A 26,422-nucleotide genomic window follows, 5' to 3' on the forward strand; every position below is an offset into this window, starting at 1 on the left:
TGATCTTCTGTTCCTGCAGATGGGAGTCCGGGCTGCCAGGGCTGGCCTGGACACAGAAGCCAGCTCTGTCACCTCAGTCAGGCCTGGGGGTGAGAGCCCCAAATCACAGCACACTGAACCGTCCCCCACAGCCACCTTGCCTACATTTTCATACAGAGAAAGTCTGGCTAAAATTAACAACTGTCCTACAATGGTGAAGCAGCCGATGACGGCTCATCTCTTGTTGGAAGATGAGGAAGCCATTAGCAAGGGTGTTTTTGAAGATCTTCTTGTGTGTGTGACTTAGGAAAAATCTTACACCACAAATTTAAAGGAATTTAATGTGTATCATTCTAAATCTTGTACATGTTTCATATATGCATGTAGGTATGCATATATACATGCATATTTAACTCGAAGAAAATACACCAAAATTAAGTGATCATTTTAATTTTTTTCTTCTCCATATTTTCCTAAATTTTCTAAAACAAACAGGTATTGCTTTTATGTTCAGGAAAACAAATGGTGTTTATAGAGGAAATTTTGATCAAGGATGTTTTCTTAAACAAAAGGACTATTTCCAAAAGGTTCACTACCCAGTCCGCCCGTAAGCCTCCTACATAGGAGAGCGGCCACAAGGGGGCTCTCTAAGCACAAATCTGGGGTTCTAGTTAAGCTGTGCCGCAGGACCAACAGTGGCCATATTAGTCCAGTCAGATTCTCTCCCCGAATTGACCCATACAGGAAAAAATAGCAAAAGCAGAAGAGAAAGAGGAAGGAGAGAGGGAAAGGATGAGTTACTTGCCTAGCGGAAGTGTGGTCTGCTGAAAAGGCAATCAAGAACTTGGTAGGTGGAGCTGCCTTAGGCCCTGGGCTAGTTTTGCATTCCCGCCTTCTGCCTTGGAGGCTCACAATTTCTGTTTTCCCATGAGATCTTGGTCGTCAGTCTTCCTGGGTATCTGGGAGACAGGCTCATGGTCAAGAATCCTGTTTTCCTAAGTACCTTGGGTTATCCTTATAACAATCTATGTGGGAGCCAGATTATATTTTGATTCTTTTAATCTCACAAAACAGGAATCTCAGGCTACCAAAACCGTGACACCAGGCAAATGTGTCTCACAGGTCATTTTATTCCTTATCAAGTACACTCTCCAAAGCAGGGCCACCACCAGCTCATACAGCATTTTACACAAATTTGAAAAAGCTACCCCTTCTTCAAGTAAAGAAAAGTTATATTAAAGGGCGCCTGATTGGCTTAGTCAGTAGAGCATGTGACTCTTGCAACTCTTTTTTTTTTTAAGTTTATTTATTTATTTTTGTGTGTGAGAGAGAGAGAGAGAGAGAGAGTGAGAGAGAGAATCCGAGCAGGTTCCACACTGTCATTGAGGAGCCTGATGCAAGGCTCTATCTCAAGAACAGTGAGATCATGACCTGAGCCAAAACGAAGAGTTGGCCGTTTAACCAACTGAGCCACCTGGGCACCCCAAGCAAGTGACTCTTGATCTCAGGGTTGTGAGTTCGAGTCCCATGTTGGGGGTAGAGTTTACTTTTTCTTTTAAAAAAAAAAATTTTTTTAATGTTTATTTTATTTTTGACAGAGAGAGACAGAGCATGAGCAGGGGAGGGGCAGAGAGAGAGGGGGACACAGAATCTGAAGCAGGCTCCAGGCTCTGAGCTGTCAGCACAGAGCCCCACGTGGGGCTCGAACTCACAGACCGCAAGATCATGACCTGAGCCAATGTCGGACACAACCGACTGAGCCACCCAGGCGCCCCTAGAGTTTACTTTTTCTAAAAAAGTTATATATTAATTGCTTCTCAACAATAACAATTACTAAAGAAAAAGTTATTCTATATAAATTATACAAGTAAATGATTCACCTTAAAATAATAGAAAATTCAAATGTTTATAATATTAGAAGCGTAAAGTCATTTGGGTCCAATAATTTGTCATAAAATAGACATCTCTCCTTGGTAGAAATAATTGTTCTTGACAGTTTCAATGATTACTTTTTGTATAGCTCATATTTTATAGAAATGATCGTCAGATTGGTAGTTTTTCGTACTGCATTGTGAACTTTACGTTGGTTCTAACATACTTAATTTTGAGATGCCACATTATTCACCGATATTGATATTTGGCAAAATTAATTGTACCTTGAAAATTTCACTTATTTGGAAATGGATCAAGTAAGTTATTGCCACAAAAACACTGCAATATTTTACTGGGAGATAGTAGTTTTTTTTCAATGTGTATTTATTTATTTTGAGAGAGAGAGCACGAGCGGGCAGGGGCAGAGAGAGAAGAGAGAGAGAATCCTAGGCAGATTCCACGCTCAGTACAGAGCCTATAGCAGGGCTTGATCTCATGACCCTGAGATCATGACCTGAGCCAAAATAAAGAGTCGGACACTCAACTGACTGAGCCACCCAGAAGCCCCAAAGAGATTGTGTTAAAAGCACAATTTTATTTTATTTATTTTCTTTTTTCTTTTTTTTATTAAAAAATTTTAATTTAAATCCAAGTTTAGTTAACATACAGTGTAATAATGCTTTCAGGAATAGAATCTAGTGATTCATCTCTTACATATAACACCCAGTGCTCATCCCAACAAGTGTCCTCCTTACTGCCCATCACCCATTTAGCCCATCCCCCCACCGAACCCCCTGCCAGCAACCCTCAGTTTGTTTTCTGTATTTAAGAGTCTCTTATGGTTTGTCTCTCTCTCTGTTTTTATCTTATTTTTGCTTCCCTTCCCCTGTGTTGATCTGTTTTGTTTCTTATGAGTAAAACCATATGATATTTGTCTTTCTCTAACTGACTTATTTTGTTTAGCCTAATACACTCTAGTTTCATCCACGTTGTTGAAAATGGCAAGATGTCATTCTTTTTGATCGCCGAGTAATACTCCATTGTGTATATATACCACATCTTCTTTATCCATTCATCAGTCAATGGACATTTGGGCTCTTTCCATACTTTGGCTATTGTCAGTAGTGCTTCTATAAACGTTGGAGTGCATGTGCCCCTTTGAATCAGCATTTTTGTATCCTTTGGATAAATACCTAGTAGTACAATTGCTGAGTCATAGGGCAGTTCTATTTTTAATTTTTTGAGGAACCTCCACACTGTTTTCTAGAGTGACTGCACCAGTTTGCATTCTAGAAGGACAGTTTTAGGTTGTTAGTTCTTTATACGTTGATGAGGAATGTCTAAAATTCCTTAATATGTTCATCAGTCAATTTCAGTTGTACATGTTCACCCAGCTTTGGTACTTCATATTGTAGTAATTCTTCAAATCATATACGATATATAGAACCTTGCTGCTCTAAACACCCAAGATCAGGGCATCAGGAGCTTGTCGGAAATGCAGAATCTCAGGTCTTACCCCAAAATTACTGAATCAGAATTTGTATGTTCATAAGATCCCCGGATGCTCTGTATGCACATAAAAATTTGAGAAGTACTTATCTAGCATCCTGAAAAAAAATGACATTCTTCAGCAGTATACGCCTTTCTTTTTAATGTTATTGTTACCAATATAGGAAACAAAAGAGGGGCACCTGGGTGGCTCAGTCAGTTAAGCGTCCAACTTTGGGTCAGGTCATTATCTCACGGTTTGTGGGTTCGAGCCCCACGTCAGGCTCGGTGCTGACAACTCAGAGCCTGGAGCCTGCTTCGGATTCGGTGTCTCCTTCTCTCTCTGCCCCTCCCCCGCTCACGTTCTGTCTCTCCCTCTCTCTCAAAAATAAGTAAACATAAAAAAATTAAAAAGAAAAAAAAAGAAACAGATTTTGGACTATAGGTGGATTGATTATAGAAATAACATTTGAAATGAATCTTCCTCCCTTCTCTGATATTTTTACATTGGAGAAGCTGGGGTCATTGTGAAGAAACTGCCATCTATTTAACATCAATATCTTTCTGTAGGTATCATAAATTAACTTTTCTTGAATGTCCTCTTAGCTTATTATCTGCTTTCAAGGGATTGATATTCATTGACTTTGGGTTCCTGGCTAATTTTGCTTATGTAATAAGTAGTTTCCATTATCCCCAAGGGGATGTGTTCCAAGACCTTCCAGTGGATGCCTGAAGCCACAATACTGAACCCTGTATACACTATGTTTTTTCCTTACATACATACTTAAAATAAAGTTTAATTTATTAATTAGGCACAATTAAGAGATTAATAACTAACAATAAAATAGAACGATTGTAACGATATTCTATACTAAAAGTTATGTGACTGGTCTCTCTCTCTCTCAATATCTTACTGAATTAACTGTTCTTACCCTTCCTTTTGTGATAATATGAGGTGATAAATGCCTAGTGATGAGATGAAGTGAGGTGAATGACGTAGGCGTTGTGATGCAGCATGAAGCTACCGTTGACTTCATGATGAGTTGGAAGGAGGGTCATATGCTTCCAGGTCACAGCTGACTGTAGGGAACTGAAACACAGAAAGTAAAACCAAGGATAAGGAGGGATTACTGTAACATTAATTTGATCTTCACTCTAAATTAGTCCTGAGTAATGCATCTTAAAGAGGATATTTTCAAAAGTACATTTCTGATTTGTATTTTTAGAATCTACGCTTTTATGCATATCATCAATACACACTGCATACTCCCCCTAATTAAGTTTTAGTAGCAAGATGGCATCTACTCAATTTCCCCATCTCCTTTTCAACAATGATTTTAAGTTTTATGTTCCATAAATGCATTTTCAATATACGCCAACATTTGGTTGAAGCGGAAAGAGTAATTATATGATATCTTGGATGATATAAAAAAATCCAGTGCTGTCAAAATAAATTTTTCCTGCATCATTCAATACTAAATGTAAAGAAGATGCAGAACAAACAATATACAATGCCCTAGAAAATACTGAGGATCTTCTGTAGGAGCCATTATGTTCTCTCTGCATACTTGCAGCATTGCTATATCCAATTTCTCTTTGGAATCAGGCTTTATAAATAGTCTTTGGAAAATACATATATGCTTTCTTTTGTTTTGTCATCTACTGGATAACCCCTTTGTCCAAATATTCATATATTTACTTTTTGGAAATCCACAAATCTAGCAATATTATCTGTTCTACATGGCTTTTACCAGTTGTACCTAAAATAATCAAGTAATATTTGCATTTCATACCTTTTTCAAAAGTAACATATTCATTGCATCTACAATAATTTTAATAGTTTGGTTTTATGTTTCCTGCCCTAAAAAACGTGTAACATTATTTGCTTTTTTTTTTTTTTATTTTTTTAACGTTTATTTATTTTTGAGACAGAGAGAGACAGAGCATGAACGGGGGAGGGTCAGAGAGAGGGAGACACAGAATCTGAAACAGGCTCCAGGCTCTGAGAGGTCAGCACAGAGCCCGACGCGGGGCTCGAACTCACGGACCGCGAGATCATGACCTGAGCCAAAGTCGGCCGCTTAACCGACTGAGCCACCCAGGCGCCCCCATTATTTGCTTTTTAAAAAATGTTTATTTATTTTTGAGAGAGAGTGCAAGCAGGGGAAGGGCAGAGAGAGAGGGGGAGGCAGAGAATCCCAAGCAGGCTCCGCGCCGACAGTGCAGAGCCTGACCTGGGGCTCGCACACATGAACCATGTGATCATGACCTGAGCTGAAATCAAGAATCAGACACTTAACCAACTGAGCCACACAGGCGCCCCACATTATTTGTTAATCAATGTGCCATTGTGTTATAAAATTTTGTATCATTTCTGCCAAAGAAAGACAATTCTCATCAAAGTACTTGTAGTTTCCTGGATGATCTCTCTAGATGTTGCCTTACCAAAAGTATGTGCTCCCAGTATGGCTTCTCATTTGAATAGTATCTTTGCCTGCATCTCTCTCAATATACTATCCCTCAAACCATATTTCAACTTTGAATTCTTAACACTATTGTTGAAATGCATTTTATCTTCCGTTTATTAGTTATATGTGATATGTACCTGCCAATCCTTGTGCACACTTTCATTACTCAGTTGATATTTTTTTCCATCTCTGAAGAATTTGTAATATAAATAAAACACGGAAATCACTGAGATAGAATAATATGGAGTTTTTGATCATTAGTTAGAATTTATAAGTACATAATTTCCGAAAACTTCCTACCAGTGCTAATTTGTTAAATTTGACAAAATCTGATGAAAACTTGATGAAATTTAATGAAAATAAATTTAATGAAAAATTAAATTCCTTATGTAAGATAGACAAATTGTAACTACATTATTGTTAATATTCAAAGTTTTAAAATACTCAAATTACATAGCCATGTACCTGGATAGGCAATATCCAGTTTAATGTTTTCTTTTTCGCTTCCATTTTTCTTCAAAACTAACCAGTTAAGCTTGGCATAAATACTGATAGTAAATTCACATCCTAACCCACCAGTCTTTGTCCCCCCTCCCCCAGTCCATCTTTTCCAAAAATGTATTCAATGATCTAAACTATTCTTTGTGATTTTCTTCTGTTTTCTGATTCTGAAATTAATTTTTAAAACTCTTTCATAGTATCTGAGCAAAAAATCAATAGTGAGTTTTATTTTAGAACTTACATGTGTATAACATACAAAATACACAGCTATCAAGCTGCTAAATACTATCAAGTGAATATTCTTACTAACAGGATATCTATAACAATAAGCAATTGCTATTATGTAATTACCAGATCGTTAAATAGTAATCTCTATCTTATGTGTATATCATTTATTTTGTAGATTATTTGAGCATGTGTAGCTTGATGGTGATTCATATAGTTGTGAAAGTCCTCGTAGATTTACGTTGGGAACTCAGCAATGCCTTTTGAGTACAGCAAATAAAACAGCAGATGATGTGATACAAGGTGAAACATTAAATTCGCTGGTGCACTAATATCAATGGGATTTGTCTTTAAATACTCACCTATCAGCCTATCAATTAGAAAAGCAGTTTCTTGTTTAGAAGCAGAAATATTTTTAGATGACATTAGATCTGTTGTTGGTTTTGATTACTGACTCATTTTTCCTTTGTGCATGGAAGCTGAACAAAATACATTAACCCTCTTCAAACAAGACACTTGACTGCCATCTGCCGGCAAATTGTAATAAACATACAAGTCACCCATCTTTGCGATAAGCAATATTAATAAACGCACTAAATTTTGCAGAATAATAAAGATATCTGATGTGAATGGAGCCCTGTGGACGAGGAGTGTGGTGCCCAACCGTAATAATCCTAGGTGGCTACTCCGAACCCAACTCTACCTAGATTTTGTTCTCTTTGCTTTCAAACTTCTGCCAAAGGAGGAAAATTCCAATTGTAAAAACATTCTTGGGGCCCAATCTGGTGTTGCTCATTCATATTGCTGGTGGAAAAACACGGGAGGGGGATACAACCTACAATTCAACTTCTACAGAAAGGCCCCTCACTCCAGCAAGTCAGACAAGGAGTTCAGGATTTTCATCACTAATCCCAGGACACAGGGCAGAGTTGTACTTGGTCTCCTCACGACTAAGACCACTGGCGCTACAGGGGGGTAAAGGGCGGGGGTGGGAATGAGGGAGGGGCTGGGCCCAGGCAAAACATCAAAGGGGAAAGCCTCTCCCTAAAATTAGGGATGGGCCAGCAGATTCCGTGAAAAAAAGAACTTTAAGTGGGGGTTGAGGATGGTGAGGGAGCTTTACAAGTCTTCAGTGCAGTTAAAAGCATCTTGCTAGAAAAGGGTAACAGGACCTCTGGTGTGCTTTGCTTAGAAACAATGGTCATAAATCCATTAATATTTTCTATTCACAGAAGAAGACAAATTGTTAAATGACAAGGTGGAAAGAAACTCCCATTACACAATCCTATGTTCCTAAAGTAAAATACTGAGTGAGTCTATGTTCTTTGCTGCTCAAACAGAAAAACTAAATATTACCAATAACAAATATAGGGCAGAAAGTAGCCCCAGTACTTGGCTCATAATGAGCATTTATTTGTTGAATGAGAAAAGTTCTACTCCAAAGTTACTCCCAAACAAGTCAAGTAAGTGCAGAGCATGCAGAATTGGGGAAAGTGGGGAAGGATTTCAGGAGGAGGTGTTAACTGAGTTAGGTCTTAACAAGGAGGCAGAACGTTAGCTTAGTGGGCAGAGAAGGAAAGAAAGGACATTCCAGGTAGAGATAAGAGTCACGGCAAGACCCACCAAGCAGAGGAGAAGCAGGAACATCCAGGAGGGAATGTCAGGAGAGCACGGTGACAGTGTCTAGTGAAGAAGCAGGGTCTGGCAGGGACCACTGGACCTGGTGACCTTTGGGGGTGGGCATGAAAGCCAGATTGCAAGGGAGGATAATGAGTGAGTAGGAGAGGAGGGAGGGGAGGGAATAGAGGAGGAAGTTAATTAGGCTACCCTCTCTCTTTTGTTAACTTTTTACTGTACAAATATATATATATATGTACAATTAATATATATATACAATAAATATATATACTATATATATATTTATTTTGTGTGTGTGTGTGTGTGTGTGTATATATATATTATATATATATATACATATATATATATTATATATATATATACATAATATATATATATTATATATATATATATATATATATATATATAATATATATAATCCCCCCAGCATTTAGGGGGACCTCGGCCTCCAGGGCTTCCCTGCAGTTTTGCACTCACTAGCGGGTGCCACTGGAGGGCGAAGACTGCAGAACTCAGTTGGTCCAAAGATAGAACCTACCATCCACATTGAGATAACAAGAGCAGAACATGGCCAGCCGACATATGTTGCCAAACCTCCTTTCCAAGACCCACACTGACTTCTTCTTCCAGGGATCCATGTTTCCCCACAGAGATAGGATTCAGTAAGGATATATTTGACTTCATTAAATAGTCCCTGAACTCTGACCTCCTGTTGGCCCTCATCTGGCCTGAGAACCTCTCTCCTGGGTGTTCTATGGCTAGGACCGACTCATAGATAAGGTTGGGCACACCTGGGGCTCCAATCCACAAAGAGAGAGAAAACACTGGATAGAAAGTGAATATAAGGAGCCATCTGCAACAAAATCAAAGCCAGGCTCTCGACAGTGGGAACTGCAGGACAAACCTGGAGAGGGAAGCCAGATTGGGAGTGGACCCTGGTGGCCACAGATTCACCTTTTCTTTGGGTCCCAACCACTCACTGGTTTTCCTGCCACTGACATTCTGACTGCACAAGGGCACTGCCCAGCCTTCCTATTCTCTTAATTCCTTGGAAAGCATCTGAGACAAGACTGGAAAGTTCAAATAGGGGCTTCACAAATGCTAGAGTAAAATAAAAACTCGAAGCAACATGGGTTAGAAATAAGACCGCGAAGTTACAGAGACCACAGAATCCAGAGGGGAAGTGAAACTCACTTCAAGATCACTAGAATCCACATGAAGTTTCTGATGCCTTAGATCCAAAAGTGAAAAAAGAAACCCAGCAGAGAAACAGCAGGATGCCGTGGTTAAGGGACCAGACCAAGGAGCCAGATGGCCTGGGTTCATGCTCCAGCTCTAACAGTTGTGTGTGACCTTTGGCAAAGATCTAATCCCTGGCAGCCTCAGTTTCCCCGTCTTAAAAACAAAGGTGATACCAGTGCTTACAGCATAGAGTTTGTATGGGGATTAATTAATCTACGTAAAGCATTTATGACAGTCTTTGTCTCACAGCAGGTGTTAAGTAAGCTTGGAATTTTGTTAGGGTGATTTTGGACATGCTCAATGTGACTAAGGGAAGAGAAGAAATGGAGCCCACCAGGGAGATAGGCAAGGAGGCAGGCATGAGATGGGGAGGCAGAAATGAGACACAGGAGACGGCAGCTACCAGGAAGGATGGAGGAATGAGAGAAAAACGAAATATAGGGTGGGATGGGGGTGGGGCAGAGGAAACATTCAGGTAAGAAAGACTTGAGATGGGAAACCCAGCAAGAGACCCACACTTTCCAGAGCCTGGCTGTCCACTAGACTCCCCATCCTTCCCACTGGGTAAGAAATCCTGGGACTAAGGGATGTGCTCCCCCACCCTGTGTCTCCCCACCCCACCCCACTTTGGCCGCTTAAGACCCTGGAATTCCCTGTCCAAACTGCAGGAGCCCCACTGCCAGGCTCTGGGCTCTTCTAGCCACAGCGACCCCGGCCCTCCATACAGACTGCCCCCAGGTAAGCACACCCCTAGGCTCACAGGTGGCTAAGGGGCAGCTATTTACAAGAGGGTGTGGACAGAGAGCTCTAACGCTGGGGCTGAGGTGACCGTAGGTATGCTTGGGGGGGGGGGGGGGCCCTCACGGTGCCCGATGGGACTGGGGGCGGGGCGTCCCTGAGGAAGGGAGGGGTCTCCCATTACCGAGAGAATGTCCCTTCCCCTTCCTTTGAGGTCTGATAACCTTCGTGCTGACGAAGAGATGATGCTCCTTCCCCGTCAGTGTTCAAGTCAGACCCGTCCTGAATCTCCCCAGTTAACCCAGTGGCGCCCCAAAACAGGGCCGGGGTCTGTGGTAGACTCGGGAAGCTAAGGGAAACGACAGCGGGGAAACCAGAATCCAGGTAACCTGCTTTCCAGGGCGCAGTTTCCCGCTGGGGCTCGGGTTTGCGCGCAGGTGTCCGCGGGCCGGGGCGTCAAGGCCGCCCCGGGTGGAGGCGCCGGGCCCCCGCTGCGGCACCCACCCCACCCCCGGCGCACAAGGCCAGGCTGCCCCCTCCCACCTCATAAAACTCCCGGCTTCGGCCTTTCAGGCGGTGAGCCGAGCCTTTCTGCGAGGACGCCGCGGAGGTAACGCAGCCCGGCTGTTACACCGATGGGCGACTTTAAGCGCCCGGCTCTTGGGGGGTCGGGGTGGGGGGAGCTCCTGGCCGCGGCCCTGGCGCTGCAGGCTCCCGCCAGCGTGGCGCCGCAGGGGTCCGGGAGGCGCCGGCGCCCGGCGTCCAGGACCGCGGTTCCCCGGGCGGCACTGGGCGGACCGCAGCGCCGGGACGAGCCGAGACGGCGCTGGGTCTCCGAGCGCCGCCAGCGCCACCTGCTGGCCGGCGCCAATCCCTTGGTCCGGGAGAAGTGGGGAAACAGACCGGGACCGGAGGGCGCAGGGCTTTCAGCGACGCGGGAGCCTAGCTTGACATCTGAAAGGGCCCCAGCAGAGGGGTGATGGTATCAAACAGTGCCTGGGAGCGGGGACTCAAGCCCGGGGAGAAGCTCATCCAATTTCCCTCTCTTTGCCGCCCGGAGGTTGGCGGGCGGGCGGCTCTCGTACTGCTTTTTAGGCACCTCTCCGGGACCTGGCGGGATCTCAGGGGCGGGGTTGGCCTGGCGGTTGTTTGGGGATCCTCCAACCACAGGGGAGCGCGCCAGATCCAGCGAGCCCCACTGCGCTGCAGGGTAATTGCGCTTCCAGATCCAACTCGGAGAGGGAGTAGTTCTCTGCAACAGGCAGCGTTTGGGGACCCGCTAAACCCCACCCCCTGCTCCAACCTGAGCCGGAGAACCTAGAAAGAGGCTTTCGGAGCTCTAGGTGCTGCAGGGTGCCCAGGAGAAGGTATCCACTGAGGGGGGGCGGGGGGGCCTCACCCCCTCTTTCTGCCAGAGAGGGGCCTCAGTGTTGAGCTTGTAGCTGGTCTCTGAGCAATAGTTATTAATACTGTTATACAGCAGCTCCACTTTACTGAGCACTTACTGTTAGCAAAGCTCAGTGTTAAGCCCTTACCAAACACGGACACTAATTTTCTCACTGAACCCTTGAAATATCCCTGTAAGATTTATTCTGGGACGTTGAGTGTTTTTTATTATATATATAATATTTATATATAATATTACTTATTATATGTATATATAATATATATTATATATGTGTATATATACTATATATATACCATATATATGTATATTTCATTTGTATTTCATAATGTGTGTGGAAACCCCCTGCTTAGAGTTCAGCTTCCCATTGTCCCACTCCGGGAGGCAGCAGGCAGCAGGGTAGAGCCAAGAGAACTTTGGAGCAAAGAGACCTAGTTAGTCCCTGTGAGACCGAGTTTCAACACCTATCAAATGTGGTGAGTGTGGCTCCAATCTGAATTGGGGAGCTATTTTTTTTTTAAGTTTATTTCTTTATTTTGAGGGAGAGAGAGAGAGAGCACGCACAAGCAGGGGAGGGGCAAAGAGAGAGGGGGGGAGAGAGAGAGAATCTCAACCAGGCTCCTCACTGTCAACGCAGAGCCTGATGCGGTGCTGGAACTCAAGAACTGTGAGATCATGAACTGAAATCAAGAGTCCATTGCTGAACTGACTGAGCCACCCAGGCTCCCCAGGGAGCTTTTTTTTTTTTTTTTTTAATTTCCTTAAGAGTTTGGGTCCTGATGCCAAGAGCGCTCTGGTTAGTGTTTCCTGTCCTTCGTCCTCTCGGCCGGACATGGGTACAGCCTCTGTCATCTTGCACGTCCTACTTACTAACCATAGGGCTAACCTACATCCCCTTCTTCCTTTGGCCTTTCCCCCAAATGAAATTATATCAGTTTGGGACCAATCAGGAGAAAGAAGCCACACGGTAATCTGAACAGAGGATGTTTAATATAAAGAATCACATAGGGGCGCCTGGGTGGCTCAGTCGGTTAAGCGTCCGACTTCGGCTCAGGTCATGATCTCGCGGTCCGTGAGTTCGAGCCCCAGGTCAGGCTCTGTGCTGACTGCTCAGAGCTTGGAGCCTGTTTCAGATTCTGTATCTCCCTCTCTCTCTGACCCTCCCCCATTCATCCTCTGTCTCTCTCTGTCTCAAAAATAAATAAACGTTAAAAAAAATTTTTTAAAAAAAAAGAATCACTGACTATTACAGGGGATTAGAGTAACAGAAGATTGGCTAGTAAGAAGTAAAGGGAACTCTGAAATGAAAAAATGCAGAGCAGATAGAGGGAGGAGCCACCACCTCTGGGGTTGAGATAGAATGCCCAAGGGCATCCCCTCTCCCCCACTCCGCCACTGTCCAGGCATGGCGGTGGCTCACTGGATGGCAGAGAAATTGCTGGGGCGCCAGGAGAAGCTGTTCATGGGGAGGTGTCTCGCTGGAAGCACTCTTCTATTGAACTGCGTTAAGTGGGTGCCAAGGGAAGCTGCAGGCCATTCTGCACTTCAGGAGCTTGGAATTAGAGATCCTCCGAGTGCCAGCGTAGGAGGCTCCTGCTGGAGAAACCATGCACACCCCAGGAGCCAGGCACCAGAAGAATATATATATATTCTATGGCAGGCTAATAGAGCTGGAATATTTGGAGTCGGCTGGGGAAGCGGAAGTCGTCTCAGGAGAAAAGTGACTGGGAAACAGGATGCTGCAGCAGAAGCTGCCTCCCTTTTGGGAGCGGAAGCCCCGGAGCTGCCTACTGGCCTCTTAGTTACAGACTGGTCTCTTGGCTTAGTCCCGGATGAGACATACCCAGGGACCGGTGGTGTTTGAAGTGTTCAGGAAGATTGGAAGCTGGGAGGAAGAAGATGCTTATATTTATCTTATCTTTTCTTACCTGTGCCTGCAAACCTCTAAGTGTGTGAGCAGCAGCCTCAGGTGACCATCCCCAAATGAGGGGCTATTGCAAGCTATTTTCATGATTTTTTTTTCTCCTGCAAGCATCAGAATAAACCTAGGAGGGGCGCGGTGTTATACAGCGGGGGAACCAAAGCATTAGTTGAAAGTACCTTGCCCAAGGTCGCCCAGCCTTCTGAGGTACAGCTGGCAAGTGATCCTGGCCTCGGGCTCCCACTCTGGCTGTGCACGGGGACCAGCTGGCTCTGAGTTCCAGCTGCACCCAGCCCAGCTGCACCCCTTCTCGTGCACAGGGCACACGCTGCCTCACTTCCCCTGCCCTGACAAGGACAGCGACGAGGGGAAACATTAGCTGGCCATGGCAGAGACTGCAACAAATTATCATTTCTCTCCCCCCCCCCTTTTTTTAATGCTTATTTATTTTTGAGAGAGAGAGAGAGGGCGCACACCAGCAGATGCACGTGGGCAGGGCAGAGAGAGAGGGAGACTGAGGATCTGAAGCCAGCTCCACACTGACAGCAGAGAGCCCATGTGGGGCTCGAACTCAGGAACCATGAGATCAAAGTCAGACCTGAGCTAAAGTCCGAGGCTTAACGGACTGAGCTACCCAGGCACCCTGGTAGGTAACTTCTCTATTGTAGTTGTTTAAAAATAGTTTTCTTTAAATGATGACTTATATCAAATAGAGAACAAACAAATAAAAAGTTGGATTTAACAAATGTTGACATTTTGAAATACTGGTGTCAGAATTCTTTCTCTCATAAATAAAGCATTGCAGAGACAGCTACAGCTATGTCTATTCTTAAGAACTATATCTGCTCTTAAGAGGAAACCACTTTAATGGAGTTGGTGACTGACTCCCATGTACTTTTCTATAGACATGTGAAGCCAAGAGAAATATATCACATGGCTTTCTGTGTTTTGATTTTCACAAGGGACATCATACTGTACATATCCCCTTCAGAGGTTCTTTTAAGTTTATTTATTTTTTGAAAGAGAGAAAATGAGCAGGGGAGGGGCGCAGAGAGAGAGAGAGAGGGAGGGAGAGAGAATCCCAGGAAGGCTCCGCTCTATTAGTGCAGAGCCCAAAGGAGGGTCTCGAACTCATGAACCACAAAATCATGATCTGAGCCAAAATCAAGAGTTGGACACATAACCAACTGAACCGCCCAGATGCCCCTTCAGATTTCTTCTTAATGAGCCCTAGAGTCCTTTACTTGTCTGGATACCTATTCCCAAAGTTTTGCAAAGACGGGCATGAGGGAAGGGTACGCTAAATGACAGAGTTGGTGACTTAATGCAGCGAAAAAAAAAAATCTTTTTCCATGATTTTTGCCCCCAAGTGCATTTTTTTGGTGTGTATGAAATTGTTCTTTTTTATATAAATTTTATTTAAATCCAAGTGAGTTAACATATAGTATAATAGTGGTTTCGGGAGTAGAATTTAGTGATGCATCACTTGCGTGTAACACCCAGTGCTCATCCCAACAAGAGCCTCCTTAGTGCCCATCACCCATTTAGCCCATCCCCCACTCAACACCTCTCCAGCAGCCCTCAGTTTGTGCTCTGTATTTAAGAGTCTCTTATGGTTTGCCTCCCCAACTGCATTTTGAATGGCAGACACCTAGGATCAAACTCTCATTGTCCGTGTCTTTTGTCCACAGTCCAGGTGGATTTTGTGGGCTATGCTGTGCAACTGAGAACAGCCTAGAAGGAACAATCTCATTCTTTTATCAAGAAGGAGCATGCCCCAAGAAGAGAATTTTCTTGCTCAAAGTCACAGACCAGTCAATGGAAAAAGAGGAACCCTCATCCAATCACTTATTAATTAATTTGACAAATATTTAGAGTGTCAACTGTGTGCCAGGAACACAGCTACCTGGAAAACCCCAGGGAATCAAAAGAAGGACATTCCTATCTTTTCGCACCTCTATTCTAGTGGACAGGAACATATAATAGACTAAAAGTATAAATCACTTAATATTAGAAGGGGTAGGTGTGAAGGAAAAAAGAAAAAGCAGTCCTGGACGTGGAGGGAACAGGTTGCAGAATTCAATAATATGCTCAAGGTAGGCCTTGCTGAGATGATGAAATCTGAACAAAGACTAAAAGAAGTGAGGGAGAGAGTAGAATATTCCAGGCAGAAGGGGCTCCAGAGCAAAGGCCCTAAGACAGGAGTTTGCTGTCAAGTTGTAGGGACAGCAAAGAAACCATTGTGGCTGGAATGGAATACCTGAGGGACTGGGGGGATAAGGGACCAAAATGTCAACGAGGGGCCAGAGTGTGTAGACCCTTGTAGGCCATGATGAACACTTCAGGTTTTTTTATTTTGTCTTGTCTTGTAGGCTCCATACCCAGCATTGGAGCCCAACGTGGGGTTTGAACCCATTACCCTGAGATCAAGACCTGAGCTAAGATCAAGAGTTGGACGCTTAATCAACAAAGCCACCCAGGTACCTTGTAAATTTCAGTTTTTATTCTGAATGAAATGAAGAATCCTTATAGAGTTTAAATAGAGCAGTGACTTGTTCTCACTTAGGCTTTATGGCAGGTTTGTTGAGAAGAGACCACAGTAGGGTAAAGCACAAGTTGGAGGTACTTGAGAGGCTGATGTAGCAATTTAGGCCAGACATGAGGTAGCCTGTCCTGAGGATGAGTAAAGGAATGGTAAGAAGTGAGTGGGTACTGAGCCATCATATCTACTGTTCCCTTTGACTTGTGTACTTTTCCCTGTATATCTGTTTTCTCATCTTCCTAAGGTCTCTGCTCAGAGAGCACTTGTTTAGAGAGGACTCCTTTGACCAACCTGTATAAGATATCAATATCCTGCCTATATATACCCTTCATTCCATCCTTACACTGGTTTTTCTCCATAGTGTTTATCACATTGGGCGTATCTCTCTTCCCCCTTGCTATCTCCCTCCCCTGACCAGAGTAAAAGCTCTGTGATAGTAAAGACTTTGTCTACTTTGTTCACTGTTGTATTCCCAGTACTCAGAATAGTACCTGACCTGTAGTAGCAGCTCAGAAGTAATATGTTAAATGATGAAGTGAATGAATGGATCTCATTTCCTGTATTAGTTATCTACTGCTGTGTAACAAATGGCCCCCAGACCCAGGAGCTTACAATAACATTGATTATCTCACACAGTTTCTGAGAGCCAAAAGCTGAGAGCAGCCTAGGGAGTCATTCTGGCTCAGAGCGCCTCATGAGGCTGCAGTCAAGCAGTGCTGCAGTCATCTGGAGGCTTGACTGGGGCTGGAGGATTTGCTTCCAAGATGGATCGCTCACAGAATGGATCACTCACAGAATGTGGCTTTTGGCAGAAGGCCTCATTTCCTAGCCTCATGGGTTGTCTGAGTGTCCTTACTTCGTCCAGAGCAAGTTATGAGATGAGATGAGGGAGCGAGCAAGAAGAGAGAGAAGGAGCCCCAATGGCTTTTGTAACCCAACTTCGAAAGTGACATACCATCACTTCTGCCATATTCTCCAGTCACACAGACCAACCTTGAGACAGTGTGGAAGGAAACTACACAGAGGCATAGATACCAGAAGGCGGTGATTGTGGGGGCCATCTTGGAGGCTAACCTAACACTCCTTTTTATCAAGACCTTTCTCCTCCCACCTCCAGCCAATCACCTGTAGCCCGCTGGTAGTAAACTGGTGACCCACAGCTATATCCAGGGCACGTGTGTTTTTTTGTTTGTTTGTTTTTAAAACCATTACCATGTTTTAGGTTATTAGAGGCAACATTAAAAAAAAGGGAAGGGCAGGGGCACCATGGTAAAGGCAGGGTGGTGAAGGCCTGTTGCTGGATGACAGTTGGGCGGTTGGAATGAGAAGGCCATGGAGAATCTGAGACAGTTGGAAGGCAGTCCTGACCAGGGCAGAGGGATGTGGGAGACAGAGGCAAGGGAAAAATTTCAGAGGTGGGAAGAAAGAATAAAGAATAGTTCCCTGCAGAGAGAGAGGGAAATCAGGGTAGGATATGATCTGAGAGAGAGTTTCATCTGCCTTCACTGTACTTGAGGCAGAGAGAGGCACCATGAGGACAGGGTTCTGCCTTCTGGGAGCTCACGGCCCCATGAAGGAGGCAGGCACACTCACAAGAAACTAGGCTGCAAGGCTGAGTGAAAGGAATTTGCCAATAAAGCTGCAAAATCAGGTCACTGGATGCCAGAGGAGGGGGTTGAAAGTAAGTCTGGGACTCTCTGATCCTGAGATGAAGGCGGGCCATCCAGAGGAGGTGTCCCGCAAGCTCAGAGGTGGGGGGTAGGATGAGACTGAGATGCAAAGCTTTGTGAGTAAATGAATCAGGGAAAGGGGGCATTGATCAAGGAGGAATGAGACATCCAGGACCCAGCCGAGACCACCCGGAGAACTGGACACAGAACGGCAGAGGGGTTTAAGCAAGGGGTCTGGAGCCAGACAGCTTGGATTTGAATACTTATTCTGCCCCTGGTTGGTTGTGTCTTCTTGGGTCTCTGTTGTCTTCTCTTTGCTTTAACACCTCCATCTGTTAAATGGGTACCTACGGTGAAAGCTACGTGTACTGGTGAAGTTACATAGTAAGGGTTCAGTCGATGGTAGGCAGCCCTAAGGTGGTGCAAAATCACTGAAGTTCTGGGGGTAGAAGGCTTTAAGGAGAATTGGGTCAGGACCCCAACAAGGAACATCTATTGAGCACCTGCGTGTGTTATTGCATTAATTTTCATGCAGCAACATATGAGGAACCATTAATCAGCTCAAGTTTACAGATGAGGAAGTAGGCTCATAGATAGGAAGTGAGTGGCACAGGGTCACAGAGCAAGACAGATGTGGAGATGAGATGTGAAAGCATGTCTATGCAGCCCTACAGTCCACGTGCCCACAATGCCCTTCAGGAGCCCCCAGGAGAGCAAGGAGATTGAAGATGTTGGAGGAGCTGCTGAGCATGAGGGGAGGGAGCAAGGTGTGTGGGGCTGTAGCCTGGTAGCATGAGAGGGTCATGTAGCACTGAGCAGGGACATAGGACTTGTCTTCAGGTTAGGAGGTACAGAAGAGGCTATGGGGTGTCACTGATGGAGAAAGGCCCCTCAGGGTGTGGGAAGGGCTGAAATCAGGGTCACAGCTGACGGAGCTTAGTTTTGGAAAAAGGAAGAGAGGGAGTTGATTGACCAGAAGAGTCAAAGGTGGTGCTGTGCTTGCTCTGTGGGGGGGACAGGCAGATCAGCCCTGAGACATTGGTGAGCTGGTAGGACACACCCAACTGGAACCCTCAGCGTTTAGGCAAGGGCTCAGCAGGGCGGGGAGCGGGGAGGCCTGTGGGGAGAGAAAGCCAGCTGGGTGTCAGACCAGCCTGCAGTCTGTCCATCTACATCCCCATCTGCGTAGGCTTTTTACAGATTGTTAGAATTTACTGGAAGGTCAAGATTTAACAAAACAACACATTCTGTCTTCACCCAGGCAGCTCATCTGTCAGGGGGGCCGACGGGGGGATGATGCTGTAATTGGTGAAGTGCAGGGTACTGTGGGCACCTCGGCAGAGGCGGCAGTGCTGACATGAGTTCTCAGTTAAGAGCCTAAGGAAAGGCGTGGGGAGGGGTGACGTAGGTGAGAGGCTGTAGACTGGGGCATCAGCTTCAGCAAATGTTGGAGGAGAAGACAACACATCGCAGAAACCGAAGTTCACAGCCGCTGGAGTATGTGGGTGTGGGGAGAAGCTTAAGGGCCCGGCAGCACCTTGCACTTTCTTTTAATGAGGTTAATGGGGCCGTTAATGTCTTGAGCAGGGACAGCCATGATGGAATTTATCTTGAAAGCTGCCTCTACTTCCTCTGTGGGATGTGAATTGAGCGCACGCATGACTGAAGGCAGGAAACCAGGAGACTGTGGTGGTCTTGCAGGGGACAGATGACCCGGCCGTGTCAGGAAGCAGAGCGGCACGCTGAAGCAGTCATCCAGGGAAGGACCCAGGAGTCTCGGCAATTGTGAGGACCATGTCTTACACTTCAGTGTGAGGGTCGTGTTGCGGGGAGGGATGGGGTTTGTGCGAGGGGCAGGGGTAGGGGGGAGAGTTCAGTTTTGAAGCTGGGTTTTGATGCACATGTGGGACATCTGTGTGGTCATGTCCAGCAGGAGCCACAGTTGGGGAGCGGTGCTTTACAAGGGCTCTGGAAAGGAGGTGATGGCTGGGGAGCTGTCAGCACTAAAATGAAACCCCAAGTCTGGGTACAGTGTGTGGGAATAGGAAGACGGCTCAGCCTGGGAGAAATGAGGTCAAGGTTTGGCTTTGTTTTTGAAGATGGACGAGATGTGAGCTAATTTAGACCCGGGTGGGAAGGAGCCAGTTGAGCAGGGGTGGTGGATCCCCAAAGAAGGGAGGGAACAGGAATGGACAGGTGTTGCTGAGAAGTTCAGAGTAGAGTGTCGAGTGCCAGGATCCACCCTGGGCAGGAGAGGGCAAGGGGCAGGGGCCGAAGGTCTGAGGGAAAGGGAGACAGGTTGATACGGCTGTTCTAAAGGCCAGGAGCGAGAATTGAGCAGAGACACTTGAGAGGAAGCCCCAGTCGGCACCGAGGGCTGCGCTGGGGTTGGAGACCAACACTCCACCTGGGCAGGAGAGGATGATCTTTGACCGATTTTGTCCACAGGACCCTGCGGCTTAGGCGCAGAGGAGGAAATGGACAGGAAACTGAGGTTTGGCTGGCCCCACACAAAGGACAGGCCACAGCCTCCACCCCGAATTCCAAAGGCATGGACGAGAGGTATATGCTGCAGAAATGATAGTGCAGCCAGCAGACGTCTGCACCTGGGGCTGAGAGGTTTGAGCAGCCCTTGCGTGGGGGTGTAAGGAGTCTCCTGGGAGAGACTTCTTTCCCCCTGAGGGACAACAAAGCCAGGTTCTGACCACTGGTCCTTCAACTAGAAGAGCGGGAAGCTACCTAGAGGATCCCCACAGGACAGCAGCCAAGCTCAGCAAGAGAGGGGTTGTTTGTGAGGACATCTGAGATGCTCATGTCCAGGAGGAGGAGATGCTCATGTCCAGGTGCTTGGCTCAGCTTTCGCACCCCAGCCGGTGCTGCCTGGGGGCTGCTCGGTCAATACCTGTGACCACAAACCGCCCTTCACACACCAGTCATACCCCTGAGCAATACCCACCCCATCCAGGGCTCCTTCCAGATGGGGAACACTTGCCCACAGAGCACATCACTTCATGCACACAACCTCGTGGAAGGGGTGCTTTGATACCGGTTTTGTGAACGAGAAAAGAGCAGATCGGAGAAGTTGAGTGATTTTTTTTTTCCCCTAAGATCGCCCAGCTTGCGTGTGATGGAATCCGATCACAACACATCCTTTTGTCTTTTGACATCCAGCTGATGTTGCATGGTTGTGCCCTTCCCTGGGCCTATCTGGCAAGTGGCAACCCGCCCCCTGGTCAAGGTCACCTCCTAGCTGACTCCTGCCTACTGGAACATAGCTGGGGGCAGCTGAGGAAAGCCTCCCCACCCTGATGATGGAGCTTATGATCTTTAACCTCAAGTAGGCATGGCTGGGGGTGCTGTCTAGCCCACTCTTCTGAATGACTATTTCATACCTTCTTCTCTGACCTCACACCTTCTGGGAGCAGCCAAGGCCTTGGCATGCTCCCTGGTTGACGGTGGGAGACGGAGGCAGGGGCTGTGCTCCAGAACTGTGGCTCCCTCCCACCCTGAGTAAGCGAAGGGCTGGGCCTTTACCTGCATTGCCCCCTCCTCTGCCCTGTCCAGAGATCCACAAAACAAGCAGATTCCCCACGGTTTGACAATAGCTACTATTGACCCCAATTAACATATTTAATATGCTCTCGGGAGAGAAGGTGTTTTTGAATAGAGGTTCCGTTAATACTGCATTTTTCTCCGAATGTTCAGGGATGTGGGAACCATGACGGAACCAGTCTGTCTGTGTCCTCACAGGGGAGAAAATCTGGAACTGTATAGGCAGGCTCTTGCCTGGCTGCGTCTCACCTGGGAGGGCTGAGCTGACACGTGGGGAGATTCACTGAAACTCCAGCATCTCCCAGAACACACTGGGCCTCACGTACCACCTCTGCCTGAAGAGCACCAGGAACCAAGGAGAAATGTGTCTTTGGGGCAAGATAACCTCTCAGAGCCTCAGGGCTCTGGCCCAACTCTGTCACGGATCACAGAGCAGAGAGAGTCTGACTAGGCTCTAGTCTGCCCCTGCCCCAGAGCCACAGTGTCTTTGGTTCACAAGCCTCTTTGAGCCAGTAATTACTTAGGGAGCTTTAAGAAACATATTGGAAAAAATTATTTAAAAGCATTCCATTTCTAATCATAATTCTAGCTTTGTAACTGTCTAAATGGCTGCTGGAAACAGGCATTTCCTTCTTGGGCTGGAAGTTGAGGTGACCTTCTTTAGTGGCCAATACTGTCTTTTAAAACCACAAATCTCAGAGTTGACTCTGGCAGGTTGCGTGTCTACAGACACCTGGCCATGCAGATGATATGACTCCCAAAGAGGAGTCCCTTATGGGTAAGACACAACAGCAATCACAACTGAAGAAGTGGCAGAAGTCCATAAAGTCCCCTCAGTGGAGGAGTCAGTTCAAATGGCTGGAGTTGGCATTCTTCTAACAGGGAGACTAGGCTGGGGGTTTTGCTGGAAGTGGACCTGTCAGATTTCCTGGCTCCCCATAGGCTCGGTGGCCCTAGGCCACACAGGTGGGTCGGCAGGAAGGTTCTAGTGCAGGAGCTGGTAGGCCTGGGTGGGTGTGGGTAGAGAAGCAGAGATGTGCAGAAGGACTATGCCCTGAATTGTGTTTCTGAGAGCTAGGAAATAGTACCCAGGTTAGAGTGGGCCCCCTCTGCAGAGTCATTGTTGAAGGTGCCAGGAAGAAAGGCCTAGAAGGAGCAGGGGGAGAGCCACGCCTCGGCACCAAGACTTCCCTGTTAGGTCCCAGGCCCTGGCAGCTTGACCTCCTGTCCTGTTCCTGTGAGCCTGATTTCCTGCCTCTTAGTTTCGGTCTCTTAGTTCTAGTCTTGGGGGGATCCTTGCACTTGCCCGTGGCCACTCCTCATCACTCTGTTCCCGGAAGCCTCTCTCTTGGGCTTCCCCAGCACCACCCCTAGGCTGCTTTCCCAGAGCCCCAGAGCTCTCTGGATGCTGTGAGCACTGTGCAGGAGCAGGGGGTGCGGGGAGCACCCCCTGCAGACTCCCGGCCCCCTCCCACAATGCGTCACTCTGGCCGCCTGGCCTGGAGTTTCCATAATGATGGTAACGAATTTAAGATTCCAAGCAGAAATTCCACTCTTTCAAGTGGTTCAAATACGACAATGATGGGGAAGAGGAATGTGGGAACGGAGTCTCAAGGTGAATGGGGTGGGCGTGGGGGTGGCAGGCAGGCCTGAGGTCCATTTTCTCTCTGAAATTTCTTCTATACCCTTTCGTTGCTCCCCATACCTCCAATGCCCCACCTTCCCTCCCTCTCAGCTGCTACACTGCTTCCCATTTAAGCCAGAAAACAGAGAACTACCCCAATTTTATCAGTAGCCAGCAATTCCACTTAAACACTGGACCCTACCCTACTTCCTAGTCAAGGACATCCCTCCTGCAATTGACCTCCATCCACCTACACCTCTGTGGGGGATCATTTTCAAGCACATAAAATCATGCTGGGAGAGTCAACATTTAAAAATCTACTCTATTGAGGTATTATAATTTGGAGATAAAATTCACCCACTGTTAAGTGTGAAGTTAGGTGAATTTTGACAAATATATATACCCGTGTAACCACTGCCACCACCGTCAAGTTCTAGAAGATTGCTATCAGCACGCCCCAAAAAGTATCCCCTTGCTGAGCACTATTCCCTTGTATGGACACAGTACAATTTGTTAACGTGTTCGCCTGTTGATGTGCAATTGGGCTGTTTCCACTTTTTGGCTATTATGAATAAAAAGTGCAGTGAACATTCACGTGTAAGTCTTTGCATGGAAACATGTTGTCACTTCTCTTGAGTAAATATCAAGTGAAATAGCCTGGCCATATGATAATGTATATTTAGTTTCATTAGAAACTTCCAAACTGTTTTCTGCAATGGTTGTACCATATGACATTCCCAAAGCAGTCCATGAAAGTTCCAGATGCTACACTTAGTACTGCCGGGGAGGAGGGCGGGGGTTCCCCAAAATTTAGCCACTCGTGTGTTTGTGTGTGTGTGTGTGTGTGTGTGTGTGTGTAGAGGTATGTCCATTTTGTTTGCAATGTGCTTTTCTCTGACAATTACTGATGTGGACCACCTTTTCATGTAACTGCTGGCTATTCACACATCTTTTGTGAAGGGTATGCTCACTTGCCTACTGTATTAGTCTTCTACATATCACCACAAATATGTCAGATAAGACTAGAAAAATAAAGCACATTTATTGTCTCACAGTTTCCGTGGGTCAGGTACAGCTGAGCTGAGTCTTCTGTTCTGGTCCTACGGGCTGCAGGGAAGGTGTTGGGCAGTGCTGGGGTCCCACCTGGGGCCCAGGTCTCCTTCCAAGCACACGTGTTTGTTGGCAGAATTCATTTCCCTGCAGCTATAGAACTCATGGTGCTTTGCTTCAAGGCCAGCAGGAAAAATTTGCTGCTGCCTCTCGAACCTCACTTAAAAATTCACCTGATTAGCTCAGACCCACCCAGGATAATCTATCTCCCTTTTTAAATTTTAAATTTTTATTTTTGAAAGACGGAGAAGAGAGAGAGGAATGAATGGGGGAGGGGCAGAGAATCTCTCCTTTGATTAGCTTTAATTACATCTGTCAAAATGCCTTCATATAATATAACTTAATCATGGGAGTGACATCCATAATATTCACAGATCCCACTCATACTCAAGGAGAGATAATTATACAAGGGCATGGGTCAGTCATTGGGGTCATCATAGAATCCTTACCACACCCATTTTTAATTGGTTTGTCTCCTTTTTGAGTTACGTGAGTACTTTATAAATTTGGGGTATGATTCTTATGTAGATATGTATATTGTAAGTATTTTCTCCTAGCCCCTAAGTTTGCCTTCTCATTTTCTTAGTGGTTTTGGTAGAACAGGAATTTTTAATTTTGATGAAGTCCAACTGTCAACTTTTACAGTTCATGCTTTTTATCCCTCCACAAGGAATCTTTGCTTTCCCAAAAGTTGCAGTATTTTCTCCTATGTTTTAGAACCTTGATGGCTTTAACCCTTACATTTAGTTCTGTGACTCCTCATGAGTCAACTTTTGTGTATGATGTGAGTTAAGAGTTGAGATTCACTTACTTTTCCAAGAAGATACACCATTTTGCCAGCAGTATCTGCTGAAAACACCATTTCCCCCATTAAATTACTTTAATTTTATTTTAATGGTATTTTAACTGAAAATCAATTTTGTGTGTGTATTACATGTATGATATGTATGTATTATATATACAATATAATTCTAGATGATTCTATTGATTTCTCTTTCTATACTTAAATGTACAGTAATCTCTTTGACTACTATGTATTTACAGTAAGTCCTAAAATTGGGCAGATTATGTCCCTCAGCTTTGTTCTTTTCCACAATTTTTTTGGCTATTCTATGACCTTTGAATTTGTAAGTTTCAGCTTGTCAACTTCTAAAAAACAAAACAAAACAAAATAAAACTAAGCCTGCTAGGATTTTGATAGGGATTGTATCAAATGTGTGACTCAACTTGGGGAGAAATGCCATCTAACAATATTGAGCCTCCCATCCATAAACCTGGTATTTATCTCCATTTATATTCTTTCCGCATTTTTAGAGTTTTCCATGTACATGTTTTCCATATAATCAATTAAAGATTTCCCTGAGTATATATCATATTGTAGGTGCTGTTATAAATGGTATTTTTACATGTTCATTGCTAGTGTATAGAAGTTGAATTGATTTTTGTATATTGACCCTGTATGTTTTGACTTAGCTAAATTCACTTAATAATGTAGCTGATTTTTTATGTTTCCTTAGGATTCTCTATATACATGATCATCTGCAAAAAAAGTTTTGGTCCTTCCTCTCCAGTCTGTATGCCTCTTTGCACTAGCTGAGCTCTCTAGCACAATGTTAGATAAAGTTGGAGACGCCAGACGTCTTCACCTTGTTTCCATTACTATGGAGGAGAGCCAGCCTTTCCTGAGGATTATTCAACAGTTGCCAAGTCTCAGCCATAAGTTCTTTATCATTTCCCCTCAGTGAGGCATGCACATGCATATAAAATTTTGTATAAGTTTAATTGGGTTGACCCCCCACCCTGGGAGGCCATATGTGTATTTATTTGATTCCACAGACCCATTTAATAAATCTTATACTAAGAGGAAGATAAAAGATTTTTGGCTGTTTGCAAGAGAAATGGAAAAGGAAGGAGATCCCTCAACAGCTGAAACTCTTTTTTTTTATTTCATTTAAATCCAAGTTCGTTAACATATGGTGTAGTAATGATTTCAGGAATAGAATTTAGTGACTCATCACAACACCCGGTGCTCATCCCAACAAGTACCCTTCTTAATGCCATCGCCTATTTAACCCATCCCCCACCCCAATACCCCTCCAGCAACTCTCAGTTTGTTCTCTGTATTTAAGAGTCTCTTATGGTTTGTCTCCCTTTCTGTTTTTTTCTTTTTTAATGTTTATTTATTTTTGAGAGAGAGCATGAGCAGGGGAGGGAGACACAGAAACTGAAGTAGGGTCCAGGCTCTGAGCTGTCAGCACAGAGCCCAATGAGGGGCTCAAGCCCACAAACCATGAGATCATGACCCCAACTGAAGTCTGGCGCTTAACCGACTGAGCCACCCAGGTGCCCCAACTCCCTCTCTGATTTTATATTATTTTTTCTTCCCTTATCATCTGTTCATCTGTTTTGTTTCTTACATTCCACATATGAGTGAAATCATATATTTG

At 45.2% G+C, this 26,422-nt stretch overlaps 2 long non-coding RNA genes across 2 annotated transcripts; one reads left to right on the forward strand and one right to left on the reverse strand.

Annotated features, from left to right (window-relative positions):
• Positions 1-272: 272 nt before the first annotated feature.
• LOC144613092 (uncharacterized) lies at positions 273-11,349 on the reverse strand. The gene is made up of 3 exons (XR_013550400.1): positions 10,695-11,349; positions 4,272-4,429; positions 273-938 (listed from the first exon to the last, which is right to left on the reverse strand). It is a non-coding gene; the product is annotated as an uncharacterized LOC144613092 (long non-coding RNA).
• A 5,611-nt stretch (positions 11,350-16,960) lies between these two features.
• LOC132661615 (uncharacterized) lies at positions 16,961-25,167 on the forward strand. Its single transcript, XR_009602312.3, has 3 exons — positions 16,961-17,700; positions 19,277-19,500; positions 20,138-25,167. It is a non-coding gene; the product is annotated as an uncharacterized LOC132661615 (long non-coding RNA).
• Positions 25,168-26,422: the final 1,255 nt, after the last annotated feature.

Source organism: Panthera onca, chromosome D1 (assembly GCF_046562875.1).
Source record: "Panthera onca isolate mPanOnc1 chromosome D1, mPanOnc1 haplotype 2, whole genome shotgun sequence".
Classification (NCBI taxonomy): Eukaryota; Metazoa; Chordata; class Mammalia; order Carnivora; family Felidae; genus Panthera; species Panthera onca.